At 44.5% G+C, this 19366-nt stretch overlaps 1 protein-coding gene and 1 long non-coding RNA gene across 6 annotated transcripts in view; both read right to left on the bottom strand.

Moving 5' to 3' along the window:
• Positions 1 to 19366, bottom strand: part of PRKG1 (protein kinase cGMP-dependent 1) — a 395197-nt gene that overhangs the window by 275448 nt on the left and 100383 nt on the right. The window lies entirely within an intron of this gene.
• On the bottom strand, positions 10408 to 18433 carry LOC116234761 (uncharacterized). Of its 4 annotated transcripts, none has more exons than XR_016468624.1 (4): positions 16391 to 18433; positions 14353 to 14465; positions 13505 to 13563; positions 10408 to 12342 (listed from the first exon to the last, which is right to left on the bottom strand). It is a non-coding gene; the product is annotated as an uncharacterized LOC116234761 (long non-coding RNA). The 4 variants fall into 4 exon arrangements; XR_016468625.1 differs by having other exon boundaries at positions 16430 to 18431; XR_016468626.1 differs by having other exon boundaries at positions 16532 to 18430.

The raw sequence follows: 19366 nt of genomic DNA, 5'->3' as shown, positions 1-19366 counted from the left end.
GATTTAAGTAAAGGTTTTCCAAACCAACCACTGCTCTTCCTTTTAATAGCAGGTTGAGAAAAGATAACAAAAGCACTGCCAAGGATGCTACTTGGGCTGACTGATCCCATTCAAAGACGATCCACACAAGCTCTGGCACAATGACAGTGACAGCTACAAACCCAAAGTTTTCCCACCTGCCTTTCCTGCTGCCAAGCATTATCCTGGGTAAATGTATGTGGGCCTCTCCATGAGGAAACTCAGAAATTGAACTTTTCCAGCAGAGGTCTTACAATCTGCTACCTATGGGGCCTCTCCTGGAGCCGTGCTTCCCCAGGTGGGTCTGAGCAACGAGAGCTGGGAGATGAAGCTTAACTCGTTCATAGCAGAAGTACTGCCTTCAAAAACAAGGGAGTTATTTACAACAGCCACTGCTAGCATAGAAATAAAATCTGAAAGTGAGCATGAAAACCTGAACTCACTCTTTCTGACCCCTCAGTGTAACCCAACACAATCCCAATGGGTGAAATGGGAGATGCCACCACTGGGACCACAGTCAATATGGCGAAGCTCCCGAGGAATCTCAGTGCTGCAGGAAGAAGGCTTGGAGGGAAGGGAGAAACGTTTCCTTCCCCATTGTGAACACGTGCCCATGGGGACAGATGTGGAACCAGCCCCAAAGGGACACTGGCTCCTGCCGATGACTCAGTGGACCCCACGTGCCCTACAAACCCTACACGTCTGCCTACGTTTGCCATTTCATGCTGGACTTATTAACATTAAAAGCCATCTTTTTTTTTTTTAACCTTTCTTTAAGAGAAGCTGTAGTCACAGCTGAGCATTAGCAGATGGTAGAGATTTAAGCCCAGAGGTGAAGAACACATTGCATTGGCAGTGAAATTCATGAGACTCATTTGTTGGAGCCATTATACTCCAGAGAGAAGGTGAGTCTGAGATGCTTCATGAGGATGGAGGAAACCTATTCCATATTAACATCAGAACAAGTGAGGAAGAACTCTAAAAAGACCCTTTCACTAAGAACTGCGTGCTCCCTTGTGTCCTTTTACAAAAAGATTTTCCATGCAATTTTACTGCCTGTTAAAGCAAACAAAAGCATCATTCACTACAGGTCGTCTCTTCTTTTTCCCCGGGTATCTATAAGCTTTACAGTGCAGCCCAAAGTATATGTCTGAGCACCTGGCTTACCCAGTTCTTTAAAAGGCTGTGATTCAATAAAGCCCCAAATTGGGTTATAGTAATTTACCGAGGGACAGCAGAGAAAAGGGGAAAAATAAGGAAAGCAAAGTCTATCAGTCACCTCTGAGCAGAAAATGGGAGAAGATACTAAAAGCTGGCAGGTTCTTCTTTATCTGATTTATCACACGCTGGTAACAAACTGTTTACAGAAGGAAATGAGGTGGTTGAAATGTGAACAGAAAGCAGTGTCCCAGCAGGTCGTGCCCAAAACTGCCTGGCTGCTAAAACCAGAGCAGTCCAACCAGTACATTAATATTAGATACGCAAGAGAACCCAAATGAAGCCACATTTCAAGCCTGCAGATTTTCACATTTTAAAGCATAGCAAAACAAAGCGACGACTCAGAAAGAATCCCTAGGTCGTCCAGCAGCAATCCAAGGCAACTATAATGCTGAAGAGATGCTTCTTTTTGACGGATGTTAATAATGGTTTCAAATGTAATTAAGGCGTGTGAACGGGACACTACTAATTTTAAGCATGGGTTACAACAGCGCATCACAGCAGGAGTCACCAAGCGACTGTCATTCTGCTGAAGATCACCTCTGCAGAAAAGCATTTCAGAAGCTAAATGAAAACTCATCAGCTGTGTTGAAAGAAGCACTTCATAGAAATACTTCATTCTGAGCGCTACTTCAGTCCTCCATATCCCCAACTAGAAGCTCGGCCTCATCCCAGCCACCCATTTCCTCGTCTGATCTCTAGGATTCTCCCTTTAATTTCCTCCACCAGCTCATCAGGCAGCTGTGCCTGCCTTCCTGGGCTCTCGGTGGATAATCTCAGCCTTCACAAGCTTTCTGTCGATTACCCAGCACTTAAATAAACACTTGAAACGCCTGCCGTAACTTCACAACCCATAAATGTTCATCTTGCTCTGTGCTTTTCCCAGCAGTTCATCTGCCCATTCAGGTCTTTTATTCCTTTGAGGTGCTGCTGGGCAATTGTGCATTTGGCATATTTTAAGGGCAAAATATTATACCATAATTATCTCATCCTTGGATTCAAGCTACAGCCTCATTACCTTAGCACAACAAAACTGATGATTAATTCACACAAACCAAGCGTGAATGAGAGGGGAAGGCAGACCCCTCAATGGGAAAAACGGGTATTTAATCGAAGTGAATCTTTTGAGAAAAGTACTGCAGTTCTATGTCAAAGTTCCTAGAAGCACTTGCAGCCTGCCAGGTTTCTTCCAGAACTTCCATAATGCTGTTGGAAGTGTCTTCAAATGCAAAGGACTTCGATTTGCAGCACATGTAGGCTACAGAAGGTGACATATCTTTACTATGAAGATATACACCAATTTTGCTATTGCATCTGGAGTTTTCACCTGTTTCCTGCAACTGCTCCACTGCAATGCCCAACTCTCAGCCAGCCAGAGCAAGCAAACACTCCAGGCTTTATCAAAAGCCATTAAAATTACTCTTTCTTTGGTCTGATCTAAAATGAGATTAACTATGACTGAGGGCATCCATTTGCTCTTCGAAGAAGGAAAAGAAAACTCACATTTGGAGAAAACCTTGCCTGCAATACTGTTGGGTCTGGCTAGCAAGTGTCAGTCCCAGGCTTTGACGTTCTGTGCACTCAGCAATGAGACGTCAGTGAAGTAGCAAAGGGATCGAGTGAGTGGGACCACGCAAACAACAGAAAATGATTCCTTTTGATAGCACAACTTCTAAAGGAACAAGTCTGAGAAGCCTTGAATTTCCTCCATCATGACTTCACCATATGGAGAGTGCCAAGCACCCGCAGGACTGCATTTGGGCTGCGACAAATGCCAAACCTGCCCTGCCCTAGGCCCCCCAAAAAACAGAATTCTTATTGAGGCAAGAGTGACAGAAAAGGAGAAGAGCACGTTGACACTCGCAAGGTATCTCCCAGAGCAAAAGTTCCATTAAAAATGCATTATTTCCTTATATCTCTCATGATATCCTCCAGCAGCGCTGGCAAGGCATTAAATCAGCCGTGTGAAGGTTTGGGAACTGAAGATATTCAAACCCACCCTCTCAAGTAAGAAATGAGAAGTCTCTCCTGCTTGCTTTGCTATCAGATTTTAGATAAATAGGCAGCGGGAAGCCTGGACATTACCATAAAGACATTGAGGTACTATCAATGCCAGCAAGAGCAAGCAGGCCTGCCTTTCTCATCAAGTGGTGCTCCAAAGAGGCAGAGGAGGAGAAGCAAACAGAAATCCCACATTGCTAATGAGTCTCATGTAACTTAACACAGCGCTTGAAATCCTCCAGGTTCGAGCCCCAGGGCTTTTTATGCTGAAATTAGTTTCCTATGGTGGTAATGTAATGGATAACCTGGAGAGACTGATATTAGGTTTACTCGCAGAGAGCACCAGCAGCAAAGATGCAACAAACACAATCCATCCCACGAGGAAAGGAGCTGCTGCCTTCCGAGCAGCCTGTGTTCTGCAGGGCACAGCACCGGTCAATCAGCAAACTGCTGGTGTCCCTTTGGGTTTGCCCCACGGCAGCTGGGCACCAGCAGCATTGCTGGGAAGAGCTGTTTGTGGGATGAGAGAAGTTTAATGCCTCATTAAGGGTCCCTTGGTACTTTCTGAAATATAGATGGTGCTAACTCGCGTTTCTTGGCTGGTCTGGAGCCGGCAATTGCTAAAGTTGTTCAGCATTTCCTACTCATTTGAGCTTGTCAGGACTCAGTGCTGTCACCAGAGGCAGTCACAGTCTGTAGGAGTGTCTTCTTCAGCAACAAGTGCCCAAGGAAGTGGGAGAAAGTCTTCTATGGACACTGAAACCTACTCAGCTTCCTTCTGAAGATGCGTGTAGGAAGAAAGCCCTTCCCAAGCAGCACTGCTAATTAAAACCCATGTAACTGCAGACAGCAGACAGGCATTCCTAGGCTCCTAGGCATCCACACACAGGAGTAATGTGCTTGCCATAGCCAGAAGGCTGAACAACTGAATTGCCCCCAGACACAGTACTGCAAAGCAGATCCAGAAGAGCTAAGCTGATTTTTAAGACCTTAATTACTCAGTCATCTTACTAGCTTATTGCAGACCTCAAGGCTATTTAAGTATAAGACTCTACCACCAAAAATGCCCCAGCAGATCTTGAATCAGCATATGTTAAATAAAGACCTTTTCCAGCAAACCAAAGAGCTTTACCTCCTTCTCTCATGACCACACCACACCAAAAGCCTTTCAATACACCAAAGAGTCAACCATCACAAGCACAGGGCACCAGCTGCCAATACAGATTAGTTGCAAGCTTAACCAGAGACACCACGTCCATGTTCAGACTTATCAAAAGTGCCCCATTTGTTACCAAGCATAAAGCAGAAGGAAAGAAGCACCTTTCCAAAGCTTCACTGCCTGACGGCAGACAAAGCAGAAGAAGAATTATAAATGCCTACTCAGTGGAAGAGAACTTTGCTCTTTTTCAAGTCTGCCTTCACATAAAACGCTTTTCACACGTTGCTATTATTTCTCTTCTCAAAGTAAAAATGGGGGGCAGGCTCTCGTGAAGGGGGAAATGAAGGAAGTGCATGCATGATGTCCCCTTGGATACAAGATACTCACGCCAGACCTAGGAAAATGCAGCAGAGAATATGTGTTCACCAACTCTACTACTAACACTGAAGCCTCCCTGCCCCAAACCAACTGGAAAAAGAAGCCAAATCCATTTCCAATCAAACTGATCATTGTGTTTACTTGAAAAGCAACTAAAAATAGCATCAATAGCTTCTCAAAAGAAAGACAGTTTGAAATAACAAGGCTGCTGTATACCTCTGACCAGAAATAATCATTTTTCTTCCTTAACTAACGATATATTTAAGTCCAGACCTCCTTCCACCTACACTGAAACACATAACTGTGAAAGCCTTCCAGCAGGCAAGGCTTTTTTTAGCAATCATCTTGTACAAACTTTGTTATGTATATACCTAAATAAGCTTAATAACAAAAACAAATAAGACTAAGGGGCATTTCTGAATCATGCTTCATTTCTTTTGCAATAACACCTTCAGGCTCCCCAGGAGGCTGCAGAAAGCCTTCCTGAGCACAGCTGGTGGCCCGCACTCAGAAACACACCTTATCACCACTGAAAGATTTGGCAGACTGTTTGCAGTTAAAATCAGCAGGACCTGATGCAGATAGATGTCCCTGTGGCATAAACCCAGAGCACATCAGTCCTCATTGGGAAAATTAAGTATTCCCATGACCAAGAAGCAAAACGTTCCTCCGGCAGAAGAGATACGTCGTTTGCATTGACAACTGCCAAAAATGCAAGAAGAGAAAACGATCTCATTTCTTCTCATTAGGCGTATCAAGGTGGAAATGCCTGAGTAGGGACCTGCAGCAAAGGCCTTCAGAGCTCTTGCACCAATTGGTAAGCCTGAGCACACTGGGTCCTTGCACATGCAGGAGTTGGGTATTAATGAAGGGCCTGCCATGGAGAGCTGAACGTACCTGGCTGTACCGACAAGAATGTGTCTTCATTAACTCCTTGTTTCTGAAAAGCAAGCTGCCATCACATTTCAGGCTCACTGCAGACACCCAGCTGCAATCGACATTGAGAGTAACTCAATGCAGCAAAAGGCATGGAGGTATTATGCAACCCTTTCCATCAGCTGCACTGGCCAAGGTAAGGCATCAGTTAAATGCTTTCCCACAAAGGTGCCCCCAGAAGCTACACATTTTAGTGTATTTTCAGGACCCAGTGGGATTAAAAACGCCTCTCTGCATTTGACCAACTGAGGATGTGCCACGGTAGAAGCTGACATCTCATTTTCAGTTCTGCTCCTGACTGTAACCTCAATCACAGCAGAGCAGAGCAGAGCCATGCCATCACCGGTGGTCAACAAGCAGATGCAGAACCAGCATGAGATTATCCTCTGCAGCTTCTTCACCTTCGAAAAGTCATTTAAAACACTTGTTTTGCAGTAAAGTAACAATTTCTATGCTCCTCATCAGAAAAAAAAAAAAAAATACTGCGTTTAACAAGGACCTAAAATTAACAGCAGTGCCTTGGTGGTATCAAGCAATCTGGAAACAGTTGCTATGTGTTACTACCTACCAAGCTGTAATCCCTGCTTTTATGTCAGTGCTTGAGTGAAGACTGCTAGATGAGGAGGAATGAGGGGGATTGAGGTTAAGTGAATGGCTTGGGGGTGCAAAACAAAATGGTTCAAAACGATGGCTGAGAGCCAGATTTGGGTTGAACGTTTGTTGGATTTTTTGTTTGTGAGGGCAAAAGCCCTCAATGCAATCCTCAAATGATTTAAGAAAACACAGAGATGAGAATATTCGGATTTTATGCCTGTTTGAATCAAAAAATTGCTACAGAATATCCAGAACGAGTGGTGTTAGAAGAACACAGTGGTGAGCCAAATTGTGCCCACAAAATTATAGGCTGTTAAAAATAAATCACAGACACCTTCCTAGTCAAGCAAAACGATCTGCCTTTGTAAATGGAGGTGGGAAAGACGTGTTTCAAAGCCACTTAACAGTAATGGGGTGAAAGCACTGAAGGCTGCTGAACAGCAAAACGAAGGGGGAAAATCATAATTAGAACCCAACCGTGTTTCAGCTTCCAGCAAAAATAGCGACTTGCAATTCATTATTAAAAAATAACAAACAAGTGAAAGGGTGCAGAATCTGTTGCTTGCAAAAGACTTCCCCTCTCCTGCAGAAGCACAAATTTGTTTTTTCTTTTTGCTTTGTGCAGATGGCAATGGTAAACTGGCAACAGCCAACCGTCCTGGAATGCTCCATCAAACACCAGCTTTGAGCAACGTAAAGAAGAGTTTTGTTGAAGAAGAATTGTTGGGAAAAGAACATCTGGGTTTCTTGCTCCAGCGTTATGTTTTATTAAGAATTTGGTGTGCTTAGATTTACCACAGGTTTGACATTTATTGGACTCAATGTTGAAAACATCTACCTTTTGTTTTCTTGGCTTCATTAGGGGGAGATGCCAATCCCTGCTCCTTTATAATCTGGATCACCTGCTAAATGCAAACAGGGGCACAAGTTGCTGAATCAAACTGCAGCAAGTCGCCTGGGAGAGCACTAGCAATGCCTAACAGAGAGGAAAAGGCACAGTTATGGTTACAAAGAGCTATCAATAATTCACATTTTTCTCTCCCAACACACAGGATATTCAGATGTATCGATCCTCATACGGCCCGGCTACAGAGCACCTCAGAAGAATTGATTGCTGAGATCCAGCCATGAAAAACAAAGGAGAACTGAGCATTGGTGCCTGTTACTTACGCAACCAGCAAAAAAAACTACTCTCTTCCACAGTCACATGTACCCACCGTTCCACAGTAATGCTCTCATTTCCTGCCTGAAAAACCAGCTACATCAGTTATTCACACCGTCAGGGTTGATCTGGAAGCCTGAACGAGTTTCCTTCAGAAACTTTTACATTGGATTTGAAAACACATTACAAAAGCTCTACCGAACTGCAGCTCCCATGCTTCAGCTCTGGGCTCCACCAGCCTTTCCCTTCAGGCACTGTTTGAAGGGAGCTTTCAGACCCATTCATTCATATCATCATGCTGCTTCTCAAAAATGATGCTTTAACGAATGCTGCTAACAAGTGAACAATGATAGGACAAGGGGGGATGGTCTTAAACTGAGACAGAGGAGATTTAGGTTAGATACTAGGAGGAAGTTTTTCACACCCAGAGGGTGGTGAGGCACTGGAACAGGTTGCCCAAGGAGGCTGTGGATGCCCCATCCCTGCAGGCATTCAAGGCCAGGCTGGATGTGGCTCTGGGCAGCCTGGTCTGCTGGTTGGCGACCTGCACATAGCAGGGGGTTGAAGTTAGATGGTCATTGTGGTCCTTTTCAACCCAGGCCATTCTATGGGTCCATGATGATGATTCCATGATGAAGAAAGCAAGAGGTGAGGGAACCAGGCCCTTGGCATCTCACTGGTGTGCAGACTTTTGCTGTTGCTTCCATTACCCAAAACATGCTTAGATGCTGGCAGCAGCAGCCCAGCTAAATCCCCAAATCCAGGTCTCCCCTCGAGGACAGCTTTTTAATATTCTAGGAAAGGCATACCCGGATCTTCATGCGGAGTTGAGTGGGGAAAAAAATGTAATTAGCTGAAACAAAATTCTCAGAGAAACTGAATTCCTGATCAAAAGAAAAAAAAAAAAAAGTTTTAATTTTTCTGTCAGGAAAACAAATTAGCAGCTTTTATTGTAATGATAAGGTCAGTGTGCTTTTTTCGAGGAAGAAAAAGTGCTTTAATTTGATAATTTTAATGGATGCTATTTAAAATACAGAATGTTTAATAGCATACTAAAATTATAGTAGATGTCTGAGGTCCGTTCCTGGTTATACCATGCTACAGAAGGAGAGTCAAGGCAAAGCACCCCAGATTTGATGCTCCCTACCATCAATAAACAGCAACATTCAACAACAGCAAAACAAGAGAAGCTTGGTTTGAATCACTTGCACTTTCCCTGCTGCAAAGATAATTAAAGCAAGCTATCTTCTTGTTTAAACCATACCCACTACCACAAACTACTTGCTATTTGTAAGGCTGATGCTCTAGTGAGTTACACAGGGACAAACATGAAGGTTTTACATCTGAGCAATGCCCCACGAAGGCAGTGGTCCTCACTCACATACCAAAACACAGCAAACATTCTACAGGAGAGAGGGAAAGCAAAGATGTCTGAGGAACAGCACACGGAGCACAGCTGAAAGATGGGCTCCCTTCTGCCTGCAGTGGTAGAATGAAATACCTGCTTGGAGTTTGGAAATTGAGATTTTACCAAAACTCCATCCTTAGAAACATGCAGACCTTGTTGTCATGTTTGTATTATGTCTTTTTCTTTTTTTTTTTTAACTCACATAGCAGCATCAATTTAAGAACAAATCACAGGATAATATTCAAAGGGCTGCAGATATCCACTGTAAATTTATGCTGTGCTTTAATCACAAGTGCCAGAACGGTTTCTGGTGATGCTTTCCAATTACTCTGGGTGAGAATGGAGGGGGAAATAAAGCAAACAAACAAACAAGCCCTCTCCAAAACCAAGAGCTTTCTGATAGCTTTCAGCACTTGCTGTTTACACCAAGCAGCTTCATGCATCTGCATGGAAAACAGCCCCACCAGCAGCTCTTAGTGCTCGGGATGCATGTTGGGACTGTGACTTATGACATGGCCACAGGGACCCAAAAACTGAGCAGCACATCTGGGCGGTCAGCAGCCATCAATGGCTCCAGGGCACAAGCATTGCAAGCAGGGCACAAAGCACCTCTGCTTTGCTGCACAAACAACACACTGATCTCCTTGGGAGAAGAAGCTGAGGAGAATGAAAACACAAGGGAGAAGAGCAGGGCAGCAGGAGAGAATTGGCACAAGCAGCACTTCCAGCCATCAGCAGCCAACCACAACCTGCATGGGCGCCTTCTTCCCTCGGGACACAAACTGGATCAGCTTGCTCTGTGGTCTCCAGCTACTATTTCCAGCCTTCTAATTAATTGTTAGTATTTCATCCAGTTTATGCTCGTACAAAGAGAGACTGTTCATTCCACTAATGCAATTAGAGAGCCAGCATCGGAAACACATCGAGTTTCACAACTTTGCTTAGTTAAAAGCAAAATGGGCATCTGTGATCTTTAAGTATTTGTTGCAGTGTATTTATAGAAGAGCTTTTTACAGCTTTCATTATCTATTAATTGCATCCAAACCATGCATTGCTCGGCAAGTCTTTACCAAAATGAGACTCTCACTTGAATCTGTCACCTCAGGCCACTTGAATTAAAGCCTAGCACCCACCACAAGCTGTGACCATGCTCAGTTCTCTCCACATCTTTGTACTGTTCTGACACTGAATTTGCTAAGAAGCGAGGAAAATGTATTTCCTGATTTAAAACTGAGAAAAACAAAACAAAACCAAAACAATTTGTTACATCAGAAAACTTGCTGGGAACCTTCCTACGGATACAAAAGGATCCTACAGTAACAGCTCTTCTTTTTCTGGTTATTATTTGCAGATACAGAGAGGTTTTTAATCTTGCAACAATTGATGTATTGTAGCTATTTGCTGGATTGAGTTCTCCCTGCTTTCTTTCTTCATTCTTTGTCTACAAGTGCAGGGAAAGAAATCCAGACAGTAAAAAAAAAAAAAAAAAAAGAAAAGAAAATGGTGTTACTCAATTGCAGGCAAACAGAGAAGACAGAGGTTTAGCTACCAGAGGTTTTCAAGGGAATGGATGAAAAGAAATCTGTGCATCAACACTTCAGGAAATCAGTTCTGTGAAATAAAAGGCTCTGAGCCAACTGGGTTTGTTTTTTTCCAGGCAACACAGCACCTGTGGCAAAAGCTCCTGGAGAAATAAGAGGATGATCCATTCCTCTGAAATGAATAGAAAGTGCCATATGCTCCCATCTCCAGATGATTACACGAGGAATGTTTTCCTCTGGCAGAAGGATCAAATAACTATATGGTTGCATTGAGCAGTTAATGCATAAATAACTACAATAATTTCACATCATGGTCAACTTGAAAAGATGAACTTGCTTATACGTGGAAAGAGAATGCGATTATACATGATTTTATATAAATTTGTAGTCAAAATGCTGCTCAAGAGTATACTGCAGAGGCAGCTGATTCAGCACATTAATAAATGATATGTTCCTGATTCCTGATGAAGAAATACACAGGTTACATATGATTCAACAATACTATTTGTTTAAAACCATTTGAAATGGTCTTAAACAGAGACAGGGGAGGTTTAGGTTGGATATGAGGAGGAAGTTTTTCACACCCAGAGGGTGGTGAGGCACTGGAACAGGTTGCCCAAGGAGGCTGTGGATGCCCCATCCCTGCAGGCATTCAAGGCCAGGCTGGATGTGGCTCTGGGCAGCCTGGTCTGCTGGTTGGCGACCCTGCACACAGCAGGGGGTTGAAACTGGATGAGCATTGTGGGCCTTTTCAATCCAGGACATTCTGTGATTTTCTGAATCATTTTTAAACCAGCCTGTCATTTATTTATAGGACTATCATAGCCAAATTCATCTTTAGCCTGCTTCTTGAAAAAAATACATCTCAATGCTTGTCTTGCACATATATTTGAAGTTTACAAGACTATACTTTAAATAAAGAAATCTGAACACTGAGTATTGAGGTTATGGAAGGGGAGTGGAGGCAGCAGAGAAAGCAGCATGCAAACCCAGACACCAAGAGCCTCCCCTAGTGCTCAGGTCTATTTGCCATAAACATGTATGCTCAAGGCTCAAAGCAGGCTGCGTCTTCCAGACACGAGTTGCCATGCCAAGGGGGCTATTAGGAGTGACACGATGATGGATTTCTGTCACTCTCACTTCTCACATGCTTGGGGCTACTCAAGAAAGGGAAGCAGTTAGGGAGGCAGCTCGAGTAAAAGCTACAGGTTTGGGTACAGAAAACAGATTTTGCACAATATACAACAAACACTTCTATTTATAGCTTTGTTGAATTCCTGTGCCCAAAAGCGTGCAGCCTCTCGGTACATTCCTGTAGCCACAGCAGATGGTGGGAGACGAAAGGGAAGGAGATGGAATATTTTTACCACCCTCCTGAAACACCAAGTTTGTAGGGAATGGGAACATGCCACAAGAGGCTGACACCACAACAAGAAGTTTACAGCCAGAAGGGCATCCCCAGGCACAAGGAATGTACTGTGAGACCCTAGCAAATATCAAGGATGCCCAAATTATCAGGAGGACTCCTGCATCGCCTATGCAAACCTGCCCCAGGGTGATGGCACATGCTATCACAGCTTCATGGATGAAAACAAGCCACATTCTGCTTTAATGTTGATTTTCCAAAACCTGCCCACTTCCCGAGCAAATTAACCCAAATGGAAACAAAACACTGACAACTAGAGGAGTACAAGATTTTTAGTCCATGCTTTTTTGCTAACAGGAATAAAACAGCAGAAAGCTCTTTGGAGAACAGCTTAGGAGGGCTCAACAAATAGCAGCTGCTAATGAAGTGCACTGCGTTAGCTATCTCACTGCCTTATGTTCCAGGACCAGGAGGACTGCAAACAGCTCGGCAGCAGCAGCAGGACAGACACACTGAGATGACAGCAACTTCCTCGTGCGTGGGCACAACAGCATGTGACTGCTACTGAAAACAAAGCAGAGATGAATGACACATAGGTGAATTTACGCAGATTGAGTACCGTGAGGAAATGCCTGTATAGCCCCTCTTTTGGGGAGGAAGGACAGCAAAGCAAAGCTGTCGTTGATTCCCTTGAATTTCAAAGATAAAATGGATAGGACTGGAAGGCGATAGCAAGTCCAGGGGGAGAACTGGAGAGCAGTAGTAAATGGGACAAAAACAAAAAGGTAGGAGGTTGAGCCACATTGGAATGCTATGAGGAGTACCAGAAAACAGTACTTGTCTTTGCTCTGAAACATCAGCTTCACTGCTTCCCTCTCTGCTAGCCTGGAAAACCTGCAGAGGAAACTGATTTTTCCCCACAACCTAGGAAAAATTAATACACGTTGATATTCATCCTCTGTGCCCAGTTCCCTGCAGGCTCATCTTTCTCATGCACCATAAGAGCTGAGATACCTCCAGCTGTAAACCCATCCTGAACTGGAAATGCAGATGGTTTCAAAAACACTGGTGGGCAACAGGCTCCTGGATCCTCCCAGATGTGCCACAGCCACTGAACACGAGCCAGCAGTGTGCCCAGGTGGCCAAGAAGGCCAACGGCATCCTGCCTTGTATCAGAAATAGCACAGCCAGCAGCAGCAAGGAAATGATAATCCCTCTGTACTCAGCCTTGGCGAGGCCGCATCTCAGTGCTGTGTTCAGTGCTGGGCCCCTCACTATAAGGATGTGGAGGACTGGAGCGTGTCCTGAGAAGGGCAGCAGAGCTGTGAGGGGTGTGGAGCACAAGTTTTATGGGAAACAGCTGAGGAGCTGAGATGATTCAGTCTGGAGAAGATGCTTCAGTGGAGGAGTCCTCAGGACTGACCTTATCACTCTCTACAACTACCCGAAAGCATGTTATGGTGAGGTGGGAGTTGGCCTCTGCTCCCAGGAAGAGAGATGATGCTCTCAGCTGGTGCCAGGGGAGGTTCAGGTTGGATATTACGAAAAATGCCTCAGAAATGGTGGTGAGTTATTGGAACAGGCTGCCCAGGGAGGCAGTGGAGTCGCTGCCCCGAGTGCTGCTCAAGAAACATGGAGATGTGGCACTGAGGGACATGCCTGGGTGGGCATGGTGCCAATGGGTTGACAGTTAGACTTGATGATCTTAGAGGTCTTTTCCAACCTTAATGATTCCGTGGTTCTACGATAAGATGCTGTCCACAAGCAGGAAGTCCTGAAGACCTGTGAAGATGTGATGTTTACACCATCAGCTGACAGAAAAGATGGCACTCCATCCACAGCTTAAGCAAATGAGTTCTTCTAGCTACAGTCACATCCTTTCCAAAATCACGCTTCTCATAATACAGTATTCAAATGGGCTAAAGAAATACTGAAAAGCAGAATGGACACCCTACCCTCCACACAGAGCTGGTATGAACATGTGCTCCATTAATCATCCATAAGCCACAGAAAGGGCTTTGCCTGCAAGGTCACCAATGCCAAGAAGATGCTGCTTTTGTATCATTTCTAAAACCACCGCATGACACTATGCACAAAGCTGCGAAAATGATTACTACATCCCATTATAAAAATCAACCTTTGCCTGGTGGGTTTTTGTTTGGTTGTTTTTTTTGAGTAACAACAAAGCTATTGTTTGCACTCCAAACCCAAGATCTCAGTGCCAAAATGAGATCAACATTTCTGAAGGCTTTCTCTGGATTTCCTGGGAATAAACACTTCACTTCTTTGATATAAAGAGCTTAATTTTTTTCTTTTTTAATCTCCCTCAAACATACAGCACCGCGCTACAGCTCAGCATAATGGAGACCCACAGAACTGCTCAAGTGATGCACGTCTGAGCAAATACTTGATGACTGTACAGGTTGGGGATTTTATTTCTTTCTCTCCAAGGATGCACTGTTTATCTTGATGCCTTCCTACAGCAACTTGGTTTAATTTTATTTCCTAGGTGAACAGATGTACTCAATGCAGGTGTTAGTGAACACCCTCAAAGCAAGCCCTACTGCTCACCTGCCCCTCTGGATGCATGTGCATAGGGGGTTGCTGGTCCACAGGCTTCCTTCGACAGTGGCATCAGGCACGGAGTTACAGCTGTCTCATATGCAATTATTTCTTTCTCTCTCCTAAAACAGGAGCGTTCTCCCATCAGTTGCTCTGCTGTGTTATCTATCTATAAATACTTGTGGAAGTAATCCAAGTGCATTGGGTTTTGCCCATACGAGAGCTTAAAGACGGACTATTAAATGCACTGCACCAAAGTGTATCTGAACAAAACACATCAACTGCAGTGAGAAAGGAGCAGATAAAGATTCCTGGACAAGAGAAAAATCAAGTCTTCTAGATGAACTTTCCTTCTCCCAGTTGCTGCACATGAACTTCCCATGATACGAGGAGTCAGTTCCATCCCTGCAGTAAAGCAGCAAGAAAGATTCTGCACAACTAAGAGCACTGAATACACACATCTGTATACAGCATCCCCAGGAGAACAGCAAGCAACTCTTCAGCCTCTGACCCCCACACAGCAACAGCAGAATAAAATACTGTGCTTGATAAACTCCTAGGGGTTCTAGATGGACAATGTAGGCAAGCAAAAGGGCCAAAAAAAGCAAGCCCGGTGATGGACCTGAGCACTTCTCCAGCATACTCCTATCTCACGGGTCACACTGTCTAAGTACTCTTCAGCTCAAACTTCAGCTAAGGCTTCCTGTGGAGCAACACTTGGAAAAAAAAACATGTCAATTGAAATGGAGTAGCTATTCACCCTCAAGGTGAAGGACTCCCAAGGGTTACACCCTGGGCTGGATAACTCACACAGCAACTGGCAGGGCTTTCTGCTGGGCATTATTACAACCTGACGCCTCTGCACAAAGGTATGGAGCTTGACACTGCATCTTAAAACTCATCCAATTTATCAGGAAGATCAATGTATTTCATCTTAGTTTGTCTTGGAACAGAACACTTCAATCTTTACTTCAACTTTTTGGAAAAACTGCATGCAATGCGTATACGAAGTTTAAGTCTAGTGTCTCAAAAATCTCTCCTGAACTTTTTTTTTGGCAAAGAATTCAACTTGTTTGAAATTTTTACATAGAATCTTCTAAGTTAGAAGGGACGGTTAAAAGTTACCTAGTCCAACTCCCCTGCAGTGAACAGGGCCTCTACAGCTCCATCAGGTGCCCAGGTCTTGTCCAGCCTGACCTCAGGGACAGGGCACCATCGCATCTCTGTACAACCTGTGCCACTGCTTCACTATCATTATTGTGAAATACTTTTTCCTTACATCCAATCTAAATTTCCCCTTCCTTTAGTTTGAAACCATTTCCCCTTGTCCTATCACACAGATCCTACTAAAGAGTCTGTCTGCTTCTTTCCTGTAGCTCCCTTTTAGATACTGAGGCTGCTCTCAGGCCTCCCCAGAGCCTTCTCTTCTCCAGGCTGCACAGCCCCAGCTCTCTCAGCCTGTCCTCATAGGAGAGGTGTTCCATCCTTGGATCATTTTTGTGGCCCTTCTCTGGATGCACTCCAACAGGTCCGTGTCTCTCCTGCACTGAGGACTCCACATCTGGACACAGTGCTCCAGGTGAGGTCTCACCAGCACAGAGCAGAGGGGCAGGATCACCTCCCTCACCCTGCTGGCCATGCTGCTTTGGATGCAGCCCACGATATGGTTGGCTTTCAGTGCTGGCTCATGTCCAGCTTCCCATCCACCAGTACCCCCAGGTCCATTTTGGTAGGGCTGTCCCGTATCGTCACATCCCTCAGCTTGTACTGACAGTGGGGGTTGTCATGATCCAGGCACAAGACTTTTCACTTGGATTTGCTGAACATCATGAGGTTCTTAGGGGCCCACTACTTAAGCCTGTTTAGGTCTCTCTGAATGGTATCCTGTCCTTCAGGTGTGTCAACCATACCCCACAGCTCAGTATCATCTACAGACTTTCAGAGGGTGCAACTCAATCCCACTGCCAATGTGTCATTGATGAAGATGTTAAAGAGCATCAATCCCAGTAGTCACTCTTGAGGGACACCACTCATCACTGATCTCCACCTGCAGATCAAACCATTGACCACCACTCTGTGGTATGACCTTGCAACCAGTTCCTCATCCATGGAACAAGCCACCCATCAAATCCTTATCTTCCCAATGTGGAGAGAGGGATGATATGGAGGACAGTGTCAAAGGCCTTACTGAAGTCCAGATAGATGACATCAGTGGCTCTTCCCCTGTCCACTGATGTAGTTACGCCATCATAAAAAGCCACTAGGGTGGGTCAGGCAAAACTTACTCTTGGTGAGGTCCTGTATCACCTCTCTCTCTCTCCCCCACATCAGCATAGCTTCCATGAGGCTCTGCTCCTGGATCTTTCTTGGCACTGAAGTGAGACATGTCAGTAGTTACCTGGTTCATTTTTTCTACTCTTTTTAAAAATGGGTGTGACATCGCCTTTTCCAGTCACCAGGGAATTCACCTGACCATCCTGACTTCTCAAATATCATCAAGAGTGACTTGGAGACTAGAGCAGCCAACTTCCTGAGGGTTCTGGAATGCATCTCATCAGGACCCATCGACTTATGGACGTTCAGGTTCCTCAGGCGGTTGAGAACCTGATTTTCACATACAGCAGGAGGGACATCACTGCCCCAGCCCCTTCCTTCTGAACTGTCTGCTCGAGGGCTGCGTGTAGAGCAGCTGTTAGTAAAGACTGAAGCAAAAAGTTAAGTATCTCAGCCTGCTTTCTGTCTGTTTTTACTAGCCTGCCTGTGTTACTCAGCTGGGAGCCTATGCCCTCCTGGACTTTCCTTTTCCACCTAATGTGCCTATAGAAGCCTTTCTTATTCTTTTCAACTTGCTGAGTTCTGAAATGAAACAAAATATGAAACTGTGATGTCTGGTCTTCGGGCAACATGAAGATGGGCAAAGAGATGAAGAGGAAAGAAAGGGTAAACCTTATTCTAACTCATTTGTTTGAGTCTCCAGTGAAGTAAACCCAAAAGACGTGCTCCCACACAGACATCCCTTTTTATAAATCCACATGCATTGCTCCCACTGGCCAACAGCAGAAAACTGGATATTGCTACTGGAAAAGGGATTGATTCTCGTCCATCTCTGTGCTTTTTATTTGTCTCTCATTGCACAAGCTGCTTTCAGAATTAGTATTTTTTTGCTTAGCAGTGGTTAGGTCCTTCTGTTAAACAAACCAGCAGGGGAAGATGCCCTTTAACAGCTGTTTCCAAAATAAGGTTTGTATGCACATGGAAATTGGAGCTAACAGCATGTCACACCCTAAAACAAGCATTCAGCATGTGTATGCACATTGTGTGAAAAATTCTCAGCACAAGCAACTTTCACTGCTGAAACCAGGTGTGCAGTTTTCTATGCCACTGCTTTTCCTCTCCCCTCCAGCACTCATTGTTACTAGGCAGTAACATTATCTTTAAGCATCTTGCCATTTACTGTTCCCCTATTAGCATTCAAGCCCATACGAGCGTGATGAATTTTCAAAAGCACAATGTCCTCTGGTCAAACTTTTGCACAGTCGAGGCCAATAAACTTGGATTTCTCCCCTGTGCTCTGGTCCCAGGTTAGTAAAACTGCTCCATTATTTTGATTATGAATAAAATTCAATATCTTCAGAGATGCTGATCAGCACGTGCTTTCCCTATGCTGCAGAACCACTACAGCAATGTAGTTTACCCACATGTCAAAGCATCTTGATGGTGTAATCAAGCAGAAAAACACGGGTCACTGCAGCCAGGTGACCTTTGGCCATGTGAGCTGGTCATGATGCAAAGCAGTCACTGTTAAAAACAAAGCACTGGAAAGGACACGGAGGCTTTATGTGCATCTAAGGCACCTGCAGCCAAAGTCACTTGGAAGTGGAACCATGTGGCAGATTCCCTTGCATTATAAGCACCACACCAGGTAAAAGCTGCAGTTTTCACACAAATGAAGTTAAGGAAAACAAGGAGAGTATTTCCCATAGGAACACAAGGTGCACCTACAGCCACAACCACACCCTGGTTCTGACACCATATGGAGAGTTAAGCCCTTGGCTAATCAAAAAGGTTATTTACTGCCCCAAAGTACTTCAGTACTGGTGATGACCAACTTCGAGCACTGCTAAAACCTCAGATGGAAGGAAAAAAAAATCAGGGTTGAGAATAAAGAAAAAAGAACTAAGGGGGAAGGGTCGATCAGCTGAGAAAAAGAGGAGAAATAATAAGGAAAAAACAAGCTGAAAGATATATTACTGATGCTTTTTTTTTTTTTCCCCATTGAAGTCAGTGGTTAAGTCCTTATTGTTCTGTGGGACATCAGAAAGAGGTAATGCACTGGAAGGGAAATAGAAATAGCTAGTGAGTGAAAATGCCAGCTCCCTGCAAGTTACGGTCAGGAATACTACAGCAAGAAGTAAATGCTGCTGGGAACATAAGGCATTTCCTTCTCCCTTTCACAGGGACAAGGAGCGAAGCAGATCAGAACACGAGTGATGCTCAGACTGCTTTAACATAGTCAAGAACACACAAGATGCAAACATACCAATGTTATTTGCGAGGGGAAGAGCACAGGGCGTAGGGGGCAATGACTTCAAGCAGAGATATTTGTGAGATCCCCACACAGCACAACACCATTTCAGTATGACTGCTGGTAAGGAACAGAGCTGCCCTTCAGCTTCACAGAATCATAGAATGAGGGAGTGACTCAGGTTAGAAAGAATCTGAAAAATCAACTAGTCCAATCCCCCTGCTGTGGTTATCCCCACCAGATCAGGCTGCCCAGGGCCCCAACCAATCTGGCCTTGAGCATTCCAGGGATGAGGCATTCTATAGCTTTGCTGTGTTCTGAATAAGTTTGGGGGTGCCCTTCCTGGCACACACAGATGGAGGAGCTGGACTGATGATGCAAGGAGAGATGCAGCAGCCACTGCAACTCTTAGAGTTAAGGGTATCCAAACTTAAGTTGGACACAGCTGAGGGCTTTCAACACAAATGAAGTTTCATGGCCAGCCATTTGTCTCTACTG

This window comes from Phasianus colchicus, chromosome 8, assembly GCF_987193195.1.
Source record: "Phasianus colchicus chromosome 8, bPhaCol1.hap1.1, whole genome shotgun sequence".
Taxonomy (NCBI): domain Eukaryota; kingdom Metazoa; phylum Chordata; class Aves; order Galliformes; family Phasianidae; genus Phasianus; species Phasianus colchicus.
The sequence above is the reverse complement of the archived record's forward strand: the minus strand, read 5'-3'. Positions and strand labels throughout refer to the sequence as shown.